Below are 21,960 nucleotides of genomic sequence, written 5' to 3'. Positions count from 1 at the left end.
ATTCAGGCAGAAGAAATGAAATTCCTGAAACGAGTTAAAATTTGTAAAATAGAAGACAAATTAAGGAATCACCGTATTCGAAAGGAACTAAAATGTTTTGATCTAAATGATAAAATTTGTGAATATACGATAAAATTAAACGAACACCTAGAAAGAATGGAGAGTGATACACTCCTCTTAAAGGCCGTAAATTATTAGAGACAAGGAAAAAGACATAGAGTAAGACCCTGGCAAAAATGGGTACCGTTACAGGCAATTTCTCCTAAAACAGAAGAGTGGAAGGAGGAGGAGGAGGAGGAGGAGAAAAAGAAGAAGAAGAAGAAGAAGTAGTCCGTCGTGTGAAAGGGGCTTACGTCGCACACTGCGTTGTGACGTTGCTAACAACTGTCTTTTAGTAGCCATGTGTAAGGAGCCAAGCGCTTGCTGAGTCGCAATTATTGGTGTGAAGTCGCCCGCTTGAAAGCGAGCGATACCGAGCCGTGTGGAAGCGAGTGATGGGGAACGTCTAGTGAACGATTTTGCCACAGGGCTGCAATGCTGCAGTCAGACTGCCTGTACCGTGCTGTCTCACCTGCTGGCGCGTTTTCGATGACTTGTCCGTGGTAGAGCTGCTGCGGGAAGGTGGGCGCGTTGTCGTTGACGTCGGTGAGGGCCACCTGCACGTCCGCATAGCCCACCAGTCCGGCGCCGCCCTCGTCTTGCGCGAACGCCGTGAACCGCCACAGGGGGCGGCCTTCCGGGGGGTCGCGGTCCAGGGGCTGCAACACCAGAAGTCAAGCGCTAAAAAAGGCGACCTAAAGCCAGGCCCTGAAATAGAATGTTTCCAAATTGCAGGTACTGTTTCGCTAGAAGTGCCCTCCGTAGCCGCTGGTAGGGACGGCTTGCAGTTGACTACTGTTATCAGGAAAGGTAATGCGTCAGCGGTCCCTGCAATTGTTCAGCAGACAACGGTCGTGACGTCATCGTTTCGATCTCTCACCTGCTTTGAACCGACCGCTGTAGGAGCAGTATGGCGACCACGTGGCGATTATAAGATGTGGTAAATGCGTCATATCTTGTAGCAGCTGCATAATATGGTAGTGGGAGTGGCAGCACTGGGTTGAGTTGTGAGTGAACGCATGCTTTTAACCATTTGTTCACTAACCACACAAAATCTCATATTACGTAAAATCACTAATATTGTTTCAATTTTGAGTCAATCGCCTGGAGAGCCGAAAAAGCAGCAAGAATTTATTAACAAAATACGTTTCCACAATGTAAGTCAAATGCAACGAACAATAGAAAGTTATTTAAACTCCCGGTGATCACGCAAACCCAAGAAAGACGTCAATAATAGTCAAACTTCAAGCTCAGATAATGAAATTACACTATATAAAGAAACAAGGGAAAACCAAGAAGAATTCCATTCTACTAAATATGCAATACCCACCAATACTTAAAATATCAAAAACAGAAAATAAATTTACACTGTCAAAAGGAATACAAATTAAAACAGAGAACCAAATAAAATTTGCCTGTAGAATACACGGGAACTTCAAGATCAGCTAATAGCCCTGCCCTGATGAATTATGCGCTGAATTTAGTGTACCTAGTAAAATCATTAGGATGATACAACTGTGAATGGATGGCTCCGAGGCAGCAGTGTTCAGAGGATCCATATCCCCCACCTTTCCAATTAAAACAGGCATACGACAAGGAGACGCTCTTTCATGTGTCCTCTTCAACCTTTCATTAGAGAAAGTGGTTCGGGAGAGTAATTTAGATCCATACAATGGTCTCCAGTTCGAACACCGTGAAGTAAAACTCCTGGCTTATGCAGATGATATAGTGTTGCTGAGTGAAACTGAAGAAAAACTGGAAGACATGTACAAATCTCTCAGGAACAGTGCCAGCAAAATGGGGCTTTTGATTAACCAAGAAAAAACAATATATGGAAATAGGTCGAGTCATAAACCCAAATCCTTGCTTTGAAATCGACCAACATTCTAAATTCAGAAAAGTTCCTTAGTTTAAATACGTTGGATCACGTTTCAACAGTAAAAATATCATAACAATGGATATAAACGAAAGAAAAGCCTCATAGTAAAGATGTCTATACTCACTAAGCAACCCACTCAAAAGTAAGGCTTTGTCAATCACCACAAATATGAAGATACACAACACTATCATCTGCCCCATAGTACTGTACGGTTCAGAAAGCTGGACGCTTACAAAGAGTGAAAGAGAAGGAAAATTAATGAGAAAAATCTGGGGACCTGTGTTGGAGAATGGCGTATGGAGAATTCAAAAGAACAATGAAATTTATCAGCTAATGAAGCAACCCACTATCATCCAGAAATGAAAAACTAGGAGACTGTAATGGGATGGACATGTGGCTAGAATGGAAAACAACAGAATCACCAAAAAATCATTTGAAGGAACTCTCCAAGTAAGAAGACCATTGGGCCGACCTCGTACAAGGTGGAAAGGTGACATAGAGAAGGACATCGCAGCATTAGGAATTTCCGCAGGGTGGAGAGAGACTGCGAGAGATAGAAGGCGGTGGAAGCAAATAGTTGATGCAATGCGTGGTCTACAGGGCCTGTGATCGCTGAGGAGAAGAAGAAAGAGGAGAAGAAGAAGAAGAAGAAGATTTATTCAGAATTCCACTAAGCCCGACATATGTCGAACAGTCTATTACTCAGACGCATAAATAACAGAAAGACAAACACAATTTAGTATTGCAATCCTTTTTTGGAAATACTTTTATTTGCCAAGAGCGCAAGGTAGGATACAAAGATTACTGGTTTCGACCAGTTAAATGGCCATCTTCAGATGACATAACAGAAAGGGGTGTCTACTTTGGTTATTAAAGTGACACGCTGTGTCACAATCATTTTTACCATTCGATACTCATATATAATCATTTTTAAAATTCCGTACTCTTATATGTGTCAAAACGTCTCGATATAATAACCAATGTAGACATTGCTTTCTGTTATGTGATCTGAAGATGGTCATTTAACTGGTCGAAACTAGTAATCGTTGTATTCTTCCTTGTTTTCCAAAATAAGACTGCAACACTATATTTAAAGATCACCTCTTCAAACTTTGGCAAAGTCAGGTAGTTATAATTGAAACACAATTTAAATCATTAATCGCTATTATGTAAATCTACAAAACAATTTAAAACTTCTGCTCAAAACCAGTCCCACAAACATTTAACAGCATTGTGTATTAATGCAGTCATACTCACTCAGAGCGACTGCATATATCCGCCTAACAGCCCTGTCTTCTACTTCCTGCAAATACGACTGCTCCCGTACAACATAAAGGTTTACAAGATGTACCACAGCGTAGAGAGTACTGCATTCAAATAGGTACACATCCGCAGAGATCAAAATCTAACCCCAGTAAGCGCACAGCAGAGCGTGCTTTATTCAAACGACACCGGACGTGCCATTCTTGCTTCCATTAAACATCACGCTCTTCTTCCCAGCTGCCTGGCAGTCGACGACTACCACGCTCTATCTACACTCCTGGAAATGAAAAAAAGAACACATTGACACCGGTGTGTCAGACCCACCATACTTGCTCCGGACACTGCGAGAGGGCTGTACAAGCAATGATCACACGCACGGCACAGCGGACACACCAGGAACCGCGGTGTTGGCCGTCGAATGGCGCTAGCTGCGCAGCATTTGGGCACCGCCGCCGTCAGTGTCAGCCAGTTTGCCGTGGCATACGGAGCTCCATCGCAGTCTTTAACACTGGTAGCATGCCGCGACAGCGTGGACGTGAACCATATGTGCAGTTGACGGACTTTGAGCGAGGGCGTATAGTGGGCATGCCGGAGGCCGGGTGGACGTACCGCCGAATTGCTCAACACGTGGGGCGTGAGGTCTCCACAGTACATCGATGTTGTCGCCAGTGGTCGGCGGAAGGTGCACGTGCCCGTCGACCTGGGACCGGACCGCAGCGACGCACGGATGCACGCCAAGACCGTAGGATCCTACGCAGTGCCGTAGGGGACCGCACCGCCACTTCCCAGCAAATTAGGGACACTGTTGCTCCTGGGGTATCGGCGAGGACCATTCGCAACCGTCTCCATGAAGCTGGGCTACGGTCCCGCACACCGTTAGGCCGTCTTCCGCTCACGCCCCAACATCGTGCAGCCCGCCTCCAGTGGTGTCGCGACAGGCGTGAATGGAGGGACGAATGGAGACGTGTCGTCTTCAGCGATGAGAGTCGCTTCTGCCTTGGTGACAATGATGGTCGTATGCGTGTTTGGCGCCGTGCAGGTGAGCGCCACAATCAGGACTGCATACGACCGAGGCACACAGGGCCAACACCCGGCATCATGGTGTGGGGAGCGATCTCCTACACTGGCCGTACACCACTGGTGATCGTCGAGGGGACACTGAATAGTGCACGGTACATCCAAACCGTCATCGAACCCATCGTTCTACCATTCCTAGACCGGCAAGGGACCTTGCTGTTCCAACAGGACAATGCACGTCCGCATGTATCCCGTGCCACCCAACGTGCTCTAGAAGGTGTAAGTCAACTACCCTGACCAACAAGATCTCCGGATCTGTCCCCCATTGAGCATGTTTGGGACTGGATGAAGCGTCGTCTCACGCGGTCTGCACGTCCAGCACGAACGCTGGTCCAACTGAGGCGCCAGGTGGAAATGGCATGGCAAGCCGTTCCACAGGACTACATCCAGCATCTCTACGATCGTCTCCATGGGAGAATAGCAGCCTGCATTGCTGCGAAAGGTGGATATACACTGTACTAGTGCCGACATTGTGCATGCTCTGTTGCCTGTGTCTATGTGCCTGTGGTTCTGTCAGTGTGATCATGTGATGTATCTGACCCCAGGAATGTGTCAATAAAGTTTCCCCTTCCTGGGACAATGAATTCACGGTGGTCTTATTTCAATTTCCAGGAGTGTATAATGTCCAGTCATTCTAATGAATCCGCCTGTCAAAAGCCTGAGTAACCACCTTTAGCAGCGCGGGCCGCTGCGATACGTGCAGGAAGAAAGTCAATGAGGATCTAGAGGGTACCAGCCGGCCGATGTGACCGAGAGGTTCTAGGCGCTTCAGTCCGGAACCGCGCAGCTGTTACGGTCGCAGGTTCGAATCCTGCCTCGGGCAGGTTACTTAGGTTTAATTAGTTGTAAGTCTAGGCGTCTGATGACCTCATATGTTAAGTCCCATAGTGCTTAGAGCCATTTGATTTCTTTTTCTGGAGGGTACCGAGAGGAATGTGGCGCCAGGACGACTCCAGTCCCGTGGCTAGCTGTGCTAGGTTTCTCGGATACGAACAGCCAGATTGAGGTGGTTCCGGAGATTCTCCATTGAGTTTCTAATCGGGGTGTGTGTTGCCGAGGGAATGCGGTCAACTGACCCCGTAGCTCTTCGAACCGCGCACGTATTCTGTGAAGTGTGTGACAGGCTGCATTGTCTTGCTGACACATTCCATCGCGCCGAGGAGAAACAAACGGCATGTAGGAGTAGACTTCGTCTCCAAAGTTAGATGCATACTTGTGTCGATCCATTGTACCTTCCACGTTGACTCGATCACCCTGGGAATGCCACGAAACGCTTCCTCCTCCAGCCGAACACGTCAGCTCCCACCTTTGCACTGGTGCATAATACGTGATTAACATATCGCCGTTAAGTGGACGTCCAGTTGCGAAACTGGAGTGCAAATTCCAGCCTTCGTCGCCGACGAACAGCTGTCACTAAGGGTGAATAAACTACGAAACTAATGCGGAGGTCCATAGTCGGCAACGTTTGATGAACGGTAGTTCACGAGATTCTATTAGAAGCCCCTTTCATCTGGGAGGCCAGCTGCTCACCAATTGCACCGCTGTTCACCCATACACATTCCGCAGCCACCATACAGCACTGATATATATATATATATATATATATATATATATATATATATATATATATATATATATATATATATCAAGATGGTATCTACTCTTTCGGACTTATCCGAGAGATCGGGTACCATCTTCATATACAGGGTGAGTCACCTAACGTTACCGCTGGATATATTTCGTAAACCACATCAAATACTGACAAACCAATTCCACAGACCGAACGTGAGGAGAGGGGCTAGTGTAATTGTTTAATACAAACCACACAAAAATGCACAGAAGTATGTTTTTAACACAAACCTACGTTTTTTGTAAATGGAACCACGTTAGTTTTGCTAGCACATCTGAACATATAAACAAATACGTAATCAGTGCCGTTTGTTGCATTGTAAAATGTTAATTACATCCGGAGATATTGTAACCTAAAGTTGACGCTTGAAACCTACGACGTTCAGTTGCGTGTTGTAACAAACACGGGCCACGGTCGGCGAGCAGCATCTGCAGGGACATGTTTACGATGACGACCGTGTTTACGAGTGTGGCTGTAGTGCACTGTTGTGGTTTGGTTTAGCTGTCGCAGTGTCCGCATGTGGCGCTTGCTGCTATTGTTATTCTGCATTCGTCTCCGCACGCAGACCAACTGTAGCACACCGTGTTACCAGGCGTCTGTGATAGTGTAGTGTTGTAGGAACTGTGACCATGGTGTATTCGAACTCTGAAAAGGCGGAGATGATACTCATCTATGGCGAGTGTCGACGAAATGCAGCTGAAGCCTGCAGGGTGTATGCAGAACGGTACCCGGACAGAGAGCATCCAACGTGCCGCACATTGCAAAACATCCACCGCCAACTGTATGAACAGCACGTAGCACGCAAACGCGTCCGTAACAGGCCCGTCACAGGAGAAGCGGGTGTACTTGGTGTGTTAGCTGCTGTTGCCATGAACCCACACATGAGTACACGGGACATTGCGAGAGCCGGTGGACTGAGTCGAAGTAGTGTCATGCGCATACTGCATCGTCACCGCTTTCACCTGTTTCATGTATCGCTACATCAGCAATTACATGGTGATGACTTTAATCATCGAGTGCAATTCTGTCGATGGGCATTAACAGAGAATGCGTTGCAGTTCTACCTGTTTACCGATGAAGCGGGTTTCAGAAACCACGGGGCAGTGAATCTACGGAACATGCATTACTGGTCCGTGGACAATCCTCGCTGGCTCAGACACGTAGAGCGACAGCGACCGTGGACAGTAAATGTTTGGAGCGGAATCATTGGCGACCACCTCGTTGGTCCTCACTCCATTGTAGGGCCCAAACAGCTGTAACATACATCGCGTTTCTACAGAATGATATGCCAACGTTGCTCGAAAATGTCCCACTGGAAACGCGTCGACGTATGTGGTATCAGCATGATGGTGCACCTGCACATTCCGCAATTAACACTAGGCTGACCCTTGACAGGATGTTCGACGGGCGTTTCATAGGACGTGGAGGACGCATAAATTGGCCAGCCCGTTCTCCTGATCTTACACCTCTGGACTTCTTTCTGTGTGGTACGTTAAAGGAGAATGTGTACCGTGATGTGCCTACAACCCCAGAGGATATGAAACAACGTATGGTGGCAGCCTGCGGCGACATTACACCAGATGTACTGCGGCGTGTACGACATTCATTACGCCAGAGATTGCAATTGTGTGCAGCAAATGATGACCACCACATTGAACATCTATTGGCCTGACATGTCGGGACACACTCTATTCCACTCCGTAATTGAAAACGGAAACCACGTGTGTACGTGTACCTCACCCCTCATGGTAATGTACATGTGCGTCAGTGATAAAGACCAATAAAAAGGTGTCAGCATGTGGACGTAATGTGCTGTTGCAGTCTCTTCTGTACCTAAGGTCCATCACCGTTCCCTTTGGATCCCTACGTAATTCGGTGCTCTCCGATACACACGATCGAACAGCGGAGGAGTGGTACTCAAGCGTCAACTTTAGGTTACAATATCTCCGGATGTAATTAAGATTTTACAATGCAACAAACGGCACTGATTACGTATTTGTTTATATGTTCAGATGTGCTAACAAAACTAACGGGGTTCCATTTAAAAAAACGTAGGTTTGTGTTAAAAAACATACTTCCGTGCATTTTTTTATGGTTTGTATTAACCAATTACACTAGCCCCTCTCCTCACGTTCTGTCTGTGGAATCGATTCGTCAGTATTTGATGTGGTTTACGAAATATATCCAGCGGCAATGTTAGGTGACTCACTCTGTATATAAGACTTACCGGCCAATGATCTTTTCAGTGGGGAAGCACTCACATTGCTCAAACTCTTACGGGGATCGGTAGACTGACTGCCTCGAGTAATGAGCATAGTGGGCAGAGGCACTACAAAGGCACTGTGTGGACAGAAAGTTTAAAATGTGGGTCTCATTGAGGGGGGGGGGGGGGGGGGGAGGCGTGCCAAAGATAAGTCCTTGAAGTCGCACTATCCTCTGTGTACTCTATGGCTCAGTCGGATAGAGCGTCTGCCATGTAAACAGGAGATCCCGGGTTCGAGTCCCGGTCGGGGCACACATTTTCAGCTGTCCCCGTTGATATTTATCAACGCCTGTAAGCAGCTGATGGTCTGGATTTCATTGTAATTTCACTGTCATATATGGTCCATTGTGAACCACAGTTGCCTTGGTGCTGCTTTTGGGTAGCACCTCTTTGCGATGCACGGTACATGGTATACTTTAATCACAGCGGCACTAGAACAGTTTACAGACATAGCTCTTTCGGAAATGTTTCTACCCTTGACCGGAAAGTCAATAATCCTGTTCTTTCAGACGTCACATAAAAGTCTGCGTAACGACAATGACCGCACTGTTTTCCGCGTCCCCCCCCCCCCCCCCCCCCCAGACATGCTTTATATACCCTCTTACCCTCTACTGCTAACACTGTGGTCATTGCATGTTGACATCCTGACCCTGTAGCAGTGTTTGCTGTTCGAGTGTTCCACAACGCCTTCTGGTGGACAACGTTCTTATCGCTGCAGTACTCGACGTTCTCTCTGTAGTACACAGCAGACTTCAACGTTGGCTCCGCATGATAAAGAGGCAGCTTCGCTCAGCTAGCAGTGCTCTCATACTGCAACGCTTGCACAGCTACAGCTCTAATCGCACGATCTTTCAAACTGCGGCGGACGCGTGCTTCTAGTTCAAAAAATGGTTCAAATGGCTCTGAGCACTATGGGACTCAACTGCTGAGGTCATTAGTCCCCTAGAACTTAGAACTAGTTAAACCTAACTAACCTAAGGACATCACAAATATCCATGCCCGAGGCAGGATTCGAACCTGCGACCGTAGCGGTCTTGCGGTTCCAGACTGCAGCGCCTTTAACCGCACGGCCACTTCGGCCGGCGTGCTTCTAGTGATGGTACAATTACAGTGTAGAAGAAGAGCTTTGACGTTAATGATGACGAGCGACTACGTTCATCCATAAAGTAAGAAATCAAATCACATAAGTCGGCCGCTCGCCTGCATGAGCTCAGTTCGCCAGCGCAACTGGCGACCGCGACATGACTAATTTCCGAAATATTGTGCCCGTTGGACACTATGGACTGACAGTACACCCATGGACTGTTCGATCAACAAATACTCCGGAAGAAATTGAAGAATTACAAGAAATCGAACGTTAAGCATGCTCTGACATTGTTGATGCAGTGCATCTACATCACGTATCTTGACATTATTGGAAATAAGCCCTGCTTGTCATCAGTTGTTTCGTTAAAATACGTGGATAAAAAAATCCTAGGTCAAGATCGCTAAAAGTCCTTTATTTGATAACTAGTTTCACCTCATTGACGAGCCATCTTCAGATCAAAAAAACTGAACAGATTATGATGTTGTGTAATGCCTGGTGTCTGGTATACACGGAATCAGGTAAGAAAAAAAATAGAGGAGTTTTAGAGATGTTGACCTAGGAATTTTTATCCGCATATTTTAGCATAAGAGATCGCATATCTTCGATTTGATGAAGTCAAATAACAAAATTGTATCGTTGTTATTATCATGTGAATGGCACAACTACCGGGTCAATTGCGCCTTTAGATTCCACACACTTGCTTCGATCAATGACGTCCTTCGCGGTACCTTTAGTTTAAATTGTGAAGGATGTAGGGGGCCTGTTATTAAATGTTAACTGTGGTTGTCTTAGTAACCAATGTAATCTCTGGTGTTTGTAAACCATACTGCCTGTTATAAAAATTTAGTGATGTCGAAGGATTTGGTTAGGGTGCAACCTGAGACCATAGTTTAATTGTTGCTAGAGAAACTGATAGCGATTATATTTTTATTTTGTTTTTCTCACAATGATTAGACTGTATCTCCCTGTATTTGGAATGATTTCCGAGGGTAAGGTTAGCAAGGATATCGTCGTGGGTGAATCGGGTAGTGATGTTATTTATAATTTTGATTGTTACAAATATTTGGCAGTTTTTTCGAATGTAACATGGAGTCCCTGCGTGTGTGGATTGTTATTTTAGAAGTCGTGTTTATCGCGTGCTATGTACGCGATTCCGCATAGATCGCAGAAGCAATCACTATGGTACGATTTGTTTTGCACCTATCCACTATATAGGAATCTGGAAGTTTTTAATCTATAATATACCGTCTTTTGGCGTGTTTTGTTTTGACGGACAACGAATGTTGGGTAAAAAGATTCCGAGATTTTCAGCTCTAATGTTTTAATCATGTGTTTACCTGAAGATGTGTTTTTTAGTGCCACGAAACCGGTGGTCATCCAGTAATAAAGGACTAAATACAGCTGAAGCTGTTGTTAATACCCAAGATGAATATTAATAGCTGTGATTGTCCCACCTACAAGGTTGTCTGCATTTCAAATATTACTTGAAGAAATACGGTATCCATCCACTTTTAGAGTTTTATTTACGCAAGGATGCGTTTCTTGTTGCCGCTCATAGTGACCTGGTGTTATATATTTATATGTTTTTGCGTACAAAGACTTCAGCGTCGAACGTAAATGGGGGGGGGGGGGGGGGTCCAGCCCGAAACAAGGTGTAGCTACTTATACAGATGAACTGACACAATTTAAGGGACTCTACTGGTCTCATACAAATATCATTTGATGAATGTAGACTGAAGCAAGGAGTGAAAATTTTTGCCAAAGCCGGGAATCGAAACTGAGTCTCCTGCGTTCTATGCTGGTGAATTACCCACTAAGCCACCTTGGGCTTACATTCGATGCTGAGATTCTATACCCGAACATGGACAGACTTGGAATTCTGTTCGTGTGTAAGGGGGAATTTAAAGTAAACTGGGGAGGCTGTGAGAGTTTGCGTCGAGAAGGGAAGAATACAAGGGTAATATGAGCAGGTGTGTGAACTGTTATCCCAAAGTGTCTTAGTGGCTAACGCACCTGCCTAGTAAGCATGAGAACTGGCTTCGAGTCCCGGCCTTGGTACAAATTTTGACTCGCTGCTTCAGTCTGTATATATAAGATCATATCTGTGTGAGACCAGTAAAGTCTCTGAAATTCTGTCATTTCACATTTATATCTTAGTTAATACATTGGGTTTGTCAACTGCATTTTGAGGGCTGCCGCTGCCCTTCGTTCTGTTGCTTGTAGCTTCTTTTTCCTCCTTCATTTGCATAGCACACACACTTTTAGCTTATTGATACTGTGGCTATATTGATGCATCAGTGGAGCTACTAACATAAACGCATAAAAGGAGAGATTTCTGCACCTAATTATTAGGTACACTTAAATACACTACTCGGGAAACGTTGTAGCTAAGTATATAGTTATCTTGCTCAGGACACAGCATGTAGTTGACAATAGTGTTGCACTGATGAAGATGTAGATGCGTCATGCTAAATAAAGATGGGTGAAAACGGGAAGCATGTCTTGACGTGAATAAAGCTAAATAAAAAGTGGTTTCTGCATTTCTTCAAGTTAGTTAATGCACGTCGACAGAACTCTACCACCATCATAATAGAGTAATTAATATTTCCTGTTGCCAGTACTAATTTTTTGTATTGTCTTAGTTGGATACAGTATTGCAATATGAATGTTGCGTTCTCTGGAACTACCTCTGTATTATGAATTCTCTAACGTGGTTATGTCCATTTTGAAATGTCGTTCGTTATTTAAACGGTCCATGTTAATTGTCATATAAAACAACATCCCGGAAAGACGTAATTACTTTACAACGGGGTGTGGAAATTGGTTTGTGAAAATGTTTATCTTTATCCAAATTGTGCAAATAATTGTAATGACAATCAAATAATACACAATGAGGTAAGTACTTTTCAGGGGTGAGTCTCGTGTATCAAATTTTGATGTACAAGTTTAGGAGTGCACATGTTCTCTTCGGTTCGATGGTTAGGACCAATGCGACCAAAGTTTCTTTGGGCCTGTTTTCATGAATGCGAAAAAGTTTTATTATACTCTTTATGAGTTGATTACACTGGCTGCGAGTTTGATTGATTCCTGCATCACTGTAAGGCCCATGAGGGTGGAGATGTTTAGCTCTAAATTCAATAAAGTGTGTAATGTCTGGTGTCTGGCATACACGGAATCAGATAATAAAAGAAATAGAGGAGTTTTAGAGATTTAGACCTAGGAATTTTTATCCACTAGTAAATAACGCTGAGTGGAAAAAATAAAAAACGGGTAAAAAAAGAAAACTGTTTCCGTTTTGTGAACACACGTTATTCTGTATTATTTGGCTGCAAAGGACTTTCTAGCGATCTTTTAATGTACGCTTACTGGTACCATTGTTTTCTAGTAAAACAAATAATTTCTTATTGGATATCCAGTCATGTTTATGCATCTTAGGTTCAGTGAACGGTTTCATGTTGGCAAGTGTTCTTCTCTCCGCGTTGAGTAACAATTTTTCTAGTGCTTGATGTTTCCATTTCATTTCAAGAAGTTTGGTTTTATCCATTTCCATATTATCTTGACTTCAATAACTGTTTAACGTAAAGTTTCTTGTGGAAAGGCGTTGTGAGAAAAGCAGCTTTAAGAGGAAGAAGATCAACTCAGTTTTAAACAAGAGGAGGGGAAGATTGGAGATGAGTGTCCTTTCGGTACGCCCTCCACCCACCCTTCCCCCTCGGACCCACGCCTGCATAAACACCAAAAATGTACTTACGTGTTGGTTGGTTTAGATCTCACCACGGCGTTATGTATGGATAATGCAACACAGTCGACTCTTTTGTTCATATCTGTTAATGGAAATACATTTAATCACACGCAAGAAACAATATGGGTTATTTCATACTTATGTTGCATTTGACATGCAATAATACGTATAGCACTACTGAGATAGATAATTTTCTGACAACTCAAAAATATATAATGAAAATACATTTTAAATTTTCAACGCAAATTCGCATTATTGTGCCAATTTAAATTCCTGCTGTGAATAATTATTTTTGTTTCATTGCTTGTTATCTCAAATATGGTAAATCAATCTTATAAAGTACAATTAAAATAGTGTTAACAGATGGGAAAATGTGCTCTACAATTAGTGAGTATGAAGCAAAAATTAAATTTTATGCTAGTATAGTTTGTCACTGTAATATTTTTTTGTAAGGTCCTCATCTGGCTGGTGACACAGCTAGAACACAACAAAGGTCCACACTAGCAGTACGAATATTTATTAAGTTTTTTAATTTTTGTTAGAGGCCGTAACCTAGGACCCTAAAAACTATTTTTTACATTACATTTTTGAAGCAAGTTGTGCAAAATGCGTATACTTTGTTTTATTGTAACACGTTTCTCTCGATGGGACATCCAAAAATGTTGATATTCACCATCAATGATAAAATGCGCTACATTTGTTTTACAAACGTAGCGGATATTTTTTACTGAAGACTTTTTTCATTGTTACTTGTTGTGAACCCATTCCCTGTTGGCGAGTGTCCTTTACGGCAAAATATATTGCTCTGTACTTCGTTCTTCTGTGAAATGTTTGGTATCTGTTTAATTGCCCGCATCTCGTGGTCGTGCGGTAGCGTTCTCTCTTCCCACGCCCGGGTTCCCGGGTTCGATTCCCGGCGGGGTCAGGGATTTTCGCTGCCTCGTGAGGGCTGGGTGTTGTGTGCTGTCCTTAGGTTAGTTAGGTTTAAGTAGTTCTAAGTTCTAGGGGACTGATGACCATAGATGTTAAGTCCCATAGTGCTCAGAGCCATTTGAACCATTTGAACATCTGTTTAATTACCAGTAATTTCCCCATTAAAAAGAATAGAAAAGGAAAAATAAAAAATGAGTTGGTCTCTATCTTAATAAAATACGTGGAGGCGGCGAGAATTATTATGACAGTTTTGAGTAATCTTACGTTATCTTCGTTTCTGGTATATTCTACATCCTTTTCCTTTTCGCACTGTCTTCAGGTCCTCGTGCATCCGGAAGCAAGTCGACGGTATACTGGAGTACTCCCAGTTTTACCACTGTGCGACAGGTAAAGTACTGGAGATACAACTTCCCTTTCAATCTCGACTTGCTCCGAAGGCAACTCGACTTCGGAACTGTCGGCGAGCTGACACTATATCGTTTTGCCTTTATTTATTTCTATCCATTTATCGAGCCGTTCCTATCCTGAACGGCACGTAATATCCTTCTTTGTCACTCAACATGCTATGTTTCTGCTGTTGGCGAGAAGAGTGAAGCTGAAGCGTCCAAGAAGCCAAATTTCACATCTCACTACGCCTCGTTCACAGCACTACTCTCAAGTTAGTGCCTCCTTTGTACCACAAGAACTCATAAATGGGACTTTCAGTAGGACGTGATCATTGACTGTCTTATAGTATATAAGGTCAGCGATTTGAATCAGTTGGGATCTCTCCTTCGAGGCGGATAAATTTTTGGCAGCACTGTTTCGGAATTCAGTACCGACACAAATGATTCTTACAAGCACCTCGAGTACTTTAATTTAACCACCTATATACCTGCACATGACTTTACAGACAATGATGCTGTACTGATAATGCGATGAAAATAAACGTAAGAAAAAAAATATGTTTATATTTAGTACACTTAGCTAGCATAACTTGTGATACTGGGTTTGTAGCAAAGTCTTCAAGTCAGATTGACACACAGTTTCGACGGTACAAAAGGATATGATATTCAAGTGATGCTCTGTTTCTGATTTCGTCGAACAACTGTGTCAACTTGAAAATCCGGTTGCATGCAAACCCGAGAACGCAATCATGCGTTTAAATTTAGTTTAACTATCAAGAAAATCAGAGGCAACATAAGAGATTGATGTCGAGTAGCAAAGCCGATGCATATCCGTGTAGACAGGTAGCACCTGAACACATATTAAATATCTGCAACTTTATGAAGACGCTGACGCCACAGATAAACCCTCAAGAACATCGTGAAGAGTAAATAGGAGTGACAAATAATGTGGAATTAGAGTGCTGACACACTTATGACTTTAAAAGGGATTCAAAAATGACTGAATTATCGGTTTGATTGAGCGAATTGGAATTTATTTAGCTGACGGGAGGGAGGGGGGGGGCCTTGAACTTGCATGTGTAAGTTAGCTGTAAGGTGTGACCGTCAGGCTAACACACAACTCGTGTCACAATACCACCTTCACTGTGTTTCGTCTCGTTTTGGATTGAACTCCCACAAAAATCACAAGTAGTTACTTGAAACATAGTAAATGACAATTACCATTCCATTTTATTCGCACACGGTTTTTAACTTTATCCCTTAAAGTCACATTCAATTGGAACATCATTTAGTTATCCCCTACTCAAGATCTATTCATCTTCATTACTGATATTCTTCCGTTTCACCTACCTAACTCATGGTCTATAGTTATATCATAGTGATTACTGTTCTGCTTACCGCCAACCCACTAATTCTCACCAACTCACAAATTGACTCCCTTCACCCGACTCCAATGATTCACTCACTGTACATAAATGTACATGTTCTCGAATAAAAAAAAAAAAAAAAGGAAGCGATGCCTAATGTCTGCCTGTGAGGTTATTCAAGAACGTGACGTGGGTGGATATGATAAGCTTGCAATCGGAATTGCGTAATACTGGCTGTTTAAACCGCGACTCACATGGTGGCGACTCTAATGCCGGTTAGCCTTTCCTCCAGCCATGCAGGTTACACACGGCAGCCTACGCGCCAAGCGGAAAGAGACCGCAAGCAATGTCGCCAGCATAACAGGAACGATGTTGGACGTCAGCAGTCACGTGGAACAATTAGCGTGCAGTTTCATATCACTGTACAAAGCAGGTCGTATTCCGCGGCTCTTCCTCTAGAATTTTTACCCTCTACAGGTCCCTCTAGTACCATACAAGTTATTCCTTGATGTCTATCATACTGTCCCTTCTTCTTGTCAGTGTTTCCCACATATTCCTTTCCTCTCTGATCCTACGCAGAACCTCTTCATTCCTTATCTTACCAATCCACCTAATTTTCAACAACAACTGAAATGGTTCGATACTCTTCTGTCTCGGTTTTCCCACAGTCCTTATTTTTTTACCATGCAATGCTGTGATAATAACATACATTCTCAGAAATTTCTTCCTCAAATTAAGGCCTACGTTTGATATTAGTAGACTTCTATTGGACAGGAATGCCTTTTTCGCCATAGCTAGTCTGCTTTTGATGTCCTCCTTGCTCCGTCCGTCATCGATTATTTTACTGCCTAGGCAGCTGAATTCCTTAACTTTATTCACTTTGTGACCATCAGTCCTGATGTTAAATTTCTAGCTGTTCTGATTTCTGGTGCTTTTCATTACTTTCGTCTTAATTTACCTTAATCCATATCCTGTGCTCATTAAACTGTTCATTCCATTCAGTATATCGTGTAATTCTTAACTTCGCTGAGGACAGCGATGTCATCAGCAAATCGTATCATTGCTATTCTTCCACACTGAATTTTAATTCCACTCCTGAGCCTATCTTTTGTTTCCATCATTGCTTCTTCGATGTGGAGATTGAACAGTAGGGGCGAAAGACTACATTCCTGTCTTACAACCTTTTTAATCCGTGCACTTCTTGGTCTTCCACTGTTATTAGTCCATCTTGGCTTTTTACATGTTACGTATTATCCGTCTCTCCCTGTATCTTACCCCTATTTTCCTCAGAATTTCGAACATCTTGCACCATTTAACACTGTTGAACGCTTTTTCCAGGTCAAGAAAGCCTGTGATCGTGCCTTGACTTCTCTTTAGTTCTGCTTTCATTACCAACCGCAACATTAGAACTGAATCTCTGATGCCTTTACCTTTACTAAAGCCAAACTGATCGTTAATAACAAATCCTCAATTTTCTTTTCCATTCTTCTGTATGTTATTCTTCTCAGCAACTTGATGTATGAACTGTTAAGCTGATTGTGTGATAACTCTCTCACTTGATCAGCTCTTTCAGTCTTCGGAATCGTATGGATGATATTATTCCTAAAGTCAGATGGAATAGCGCTGGACTCACACATTCTACACACCAATGTGAATAGTGATTTTGTTGCTTCTTCCGATGTATCGTTATGTATCCCTTCTGCCGTATTTGATCTTAAGTCTTCCAAAGTTCTTTTAAATTCTGATTGTAATACTGAATCCCCCACCTCTTCCAAATCTCCTCTTGTCTTTTCTTCTATCACGTAAGACAAATTTTCCCCCTAATAGAGACCTTCCTCGACTCTTTTCACCTACCTTCTCCCTCCTCTCCATTTAATAGTGAAATTCCTGTCGCACTCTTAATGTTAGCACCCTTGCTTTTAATTTCAACGAATGGTGTTATGATTTTCCAATATGCTGAGGCAGTCCTTCCGACAATAATTTGTTTTTCGCTTTCTTCGCATTTTTCATGCAGCCATTTCGTCTTAGCTTCCCTGCACTTCCAATTTATTTCAGTCCTCAGCGACTTGTATTTATGTATCCCTAGATTTCCCTGAACATTTTTGTGCTTCCTCCTTTCATAGGTCAACTGAAGTACACTCCTGGAAATTGAAATAAGAACACCGTGAATTCATTGTCCCAGGAAGGGGAAACTTTATTGACACATTCCTGGGGTCAGATACATCACATGATCACACTGACAGAACCACAGGCACATAGACACAGGCAACAGAGCATGCACAATGTCGGCACTAGTACAGTGTATATCCACCTTTCGCAGCAATGCAGGCTGCTATTCTCCCATGGAGACGATCGTAGAGATGCTGGATGTAGTCCTGTGGAACGGCTTGCCATGCCATTTCCACCTGGCGCCTCAGTTGGCCCAGCGTTCGTGCTGGACGTGCAGACCGCGTGAGACGACGCTTCATCCAGTCCCAAACATGCTCAGTGGGGGACAGATCCGGAGATCTTGCTGGCCAGGGTAGTTGACTTACACCTTCTAGAGCACGTTGGGTGGCACGGGATACATGCGGACGTGCATTGTCCTGTTGGAACAGCAAGTTCCCTTGCCGGTCTAGGAATGGTAGAACGATGGGTTCGATGACGGTTTGGATGTACCGTGCACTATTCAGTGTCCCCTCGACGATCACCAGTGGTGTACGGCCAGTGTAGGAGATCGCTCCCCACACTATGATGCCGGGTGTTGGCCCTGTGTGCCTCGGTCGTATGCAGTCCTGATTGTGGCGCTCACCTGCACGGCGCCAAACACGCATACGACCATCATTGGCACCAAGGCAGAAGCGACTCTCATCGCTGAAGACGACACGTCTCCATTCGTCCCTCCATTCACGCCTGTCGCGACACCACTGGAGGCGGGCTGCACGATGTTGGGGCGTGAGCGGAAGACGGCCTAACGGTGTGCGGGACCGTAGCCCAGCTTCATGGAGACGGTTGCGAATGGTCCTCGCCGATATCCCAGGAGCAACAGTGTCCCTAATTTGCTGGGAAGTGGCGGTGCGGTCCCCTACGGCACTGCGTAGGATCCTACGGTCTTGGCGTGCATCCGTGCGTCGCTGCGGTCCGGTCCCAGGTCGACGGGCACGTGCACCTTGCGCCGACCACTGGCGACAACATCGATGTACTGTGGAGACTTCACGCCCCACGTGTTGAGCAATCCGGCGGTACGTCCACCCGGCCTCCCGCATGCCCACTATACGCCCTCGCTCAAAGTCCGTCAACTGCACATACGGTTCACGTCCACGCTGTCGCGGCATGCTACCAGTGTTAAAGACTGCGATGGAGCTCCGTATGTCACGGCAAACTGGCTGACACTGACGGCGGCGGTGCACAAATGCTGCGCAGCTAGCGCCATTCGACGGCCAACACCGCGGTTCCTGGTGTGTCCGCTGTGCCGTGCGTGTGATCATTGCTTGTACAGCCCTCTCGCAGTGTCCGGAGCAAGTATGGTGGGTCTGACACACCGGTGTCAATGTGTTCTTTTTTACATTTCCAGGAGTGTATTTATTCTGTTGCCCATGGTTTCTTCACAGTTACCTCGTTTATACCTATGTTTTCCTTTTCAACGTCTGTGATTGCCTGATTTAGAGATGTCCATTCCTCTGCAACTGTACTGCCTACTGAGCTATTCCTTATTGCAGTATCTGTAGTCTTATAGAACTTCGAGCGTCTCTGTTCATTACTCAGTATTTCCACATCCCACTTCTTTGGGCAGTGATTTTTCCTGAATAATCTAATCTCTGTCTGACGATGATGTCATCTAAATGAAATCTCCCCGTATCTCTCTGTCTTTTCCAGGTATACCTCCTCCTCTTGCGATTCTTGAACAGAGTATTCGCTGTTACTAGATGAAATTTATTAGAGAACTCAATTAGTCTATCTCATTCCTAGTACCATATTCTCCCGTAACCCTTTCTTCTAATCCTTCTCCAAGGACTGCACTCATGAGTATTGGATTTTTCCTTTCCATTTACGTACTGACTCACCTGTCCAATATTCTCATATGTAATTTCTATCTTCGTATCTTCAACTTACGACGTCGGCACGTACACTGCGGATTCATGGTAAATTACAGTTTCACCAAGCTCTGCGTTGAATGGGCGCCCGCCCGCCGCGAAGTGCTTACCATTTGGACTTATTGTCTGAACGGCATGCGGGCACAGGCTAAAACTATTGGTACAAAGGCCGCATGCGAGTTGAGTTTTTGTGATACTGAATAAATTAGAGTTTTGTACATAGACATTTGTAATTCTTTCAGTAGATGTAATATTTTTGTGTGTGAATGCCTGATAACGTGTTTTGGGAAACGCGCCATTGTTCCCCACACATTTTAGTGACACCAATAGGATGTCGTCAATGTATCGAAGTCACAGCAGCACACATCGATAGACGACGAAGTAAAGTTGTAACAGTCGTGTCTGGGATTTAGTAAGAGCATATTCGTTTTCAGTGGAGAAAAGGTTACGCTAGTCCACTGTGATAGCGCAGTTAAAAGAGAGCAATTCGGGGATCCCTCGTAGCACGGTCGTAACCGTCCAGTGTTGACACAGTAGCAGCCTGTGGTTTTAGAAAACGACCCCACGACCTCAGTTTTTAACTCAGTCACTAAAGGCAGTCTAAGATTAAAGCTTAGTGGTAATTTGGAAATTTGTGGTAAGTTCTATGGGACTAAAGTACTGAAGTCAACGGTCCCTAGGCTTACACACTACTTAATCTAACTTAAACTAACTTACGCTAAGGACAACACACACACACATACACACATACATACACACACACACCCATGCCCGAGGGAGCACTAGTACCTCCGACGTGGGCAGCAGCGCGAACCGTGACAAGGCGCCTAGACCGCACGGCTACCCTGCCCGGCGAAAGGTTAGTGTCATAAAAGCACTTTAGAGCCTGAACTCACCGTAAGGACGAACACGTCGCCTGTGTTGACGTCCACTCGAAAGTATCCATCATCACTTCCATCAAGAGCGACTCCTGGCCCCGAAATGGAATACACCACGTCTTGTGAGCGCTCCACGTCACCGTCCACAGCCTTCACCTGTAATGTTTTAGAATTTGTGTAACATAGCTTGCGTAAATACAAGCTATAGTTACAATCTGTTTAAATAGGCTCAAAAAATCTGCAAGACATGACATCATCGGGTGAAGGAGATCCAGCGATCTGTATTACTTGTTAGAAGTTTTAATAATCTTAATCGCAATAATAAGCAAGTAATAATTATATTCTGTGGCCATCAAGACTATAGAATTTTTCAGCAAATTCAAAATATTTCGCTAAAAGCACCAAAATGTCGACTTCATGTACGAGTATGAAACCGAGTACTGGCTACTGGATCGTAACTCACATTTCGATACAAGACAAAACCAAGATGGTGGACATTTTGGAACCCAGCATCTTGGATGCAACTTGTAATTTTCGTTTGGAAAGGGATTGTGTGATGTATCAAACAGATAGAGAAAGAATGGAACTCCTAACACAAAGTTATCTGATTAAAAAGAGAAGAAGCAAAAACGGAAATAAAACATAGGTTTTGAAGTGGTATTAATATTCAGGGTGAATGAATATCAAAGGTAAGATTGGCTGATGCTGTTGATATCCTCGATAAAAGTGAGGAAGAGCTGCAGGACCTGCTGAATGGATGAACAGTCCGCTGAGCACAGATTATGCAGTGAGCGTAAACCTAAGAGAAGCGAAAGTAATGAGCAATAGTGGAAATGACATCATCGATAAACTTAAAATCAAAACTGGGTGAAGACGGACACTGGGATACATTCAACAAATAATGAACGTGGTAGAGGTAATCGTGGCTGGCCTAATGAAAGTGAACAGAGGACTGACGACCCAAAAAAAAAAGGTGTTCGTTGCACAAGCCGTAGAAAATGGGCTGGAAACTCATAGTAAATGAATCATATCCTTTCTACAACTGTTGCCGTGATACACTGAGGTGACAAACGACATGGGATACCTAATATCGCGCCGGATTTCCTTTTGCCCGGCGTATTACAACAACTCGACGTGGCATGGACACAAGAAGTTGTTTAAGCCCCCTACAGAAATCTGCCTCTATAGATGTCCATAATTGCGGAAATGTTGCCTGTGCAGGATTTTGTGCACAAAGTGACCTCTCGCCTATGCCCCATAAAGTTCTGTGGGATTCACGTCGG

This window comes from Schistocerca nitens, chromosome 7 (genome assembly GCF_023898315.1).
Source record: "Schistocerca nitens isolate TAMUIC-IGC-003100 chromosome 7, iqSchNite1.1, whole genome shotgun sequence".
In the NCBI taxonomy this organism is placed as follows: Eukaryota; Metazoa; Arthropoda; class Insecta; order Orthoptera; family Acrididae; genus Schistocerca; species Schistocerca nitens.
The sequence above is the reverse complement of the archived record's forward strand: the minus strand, read 5'-3'. Positions refer to the sequence as shown.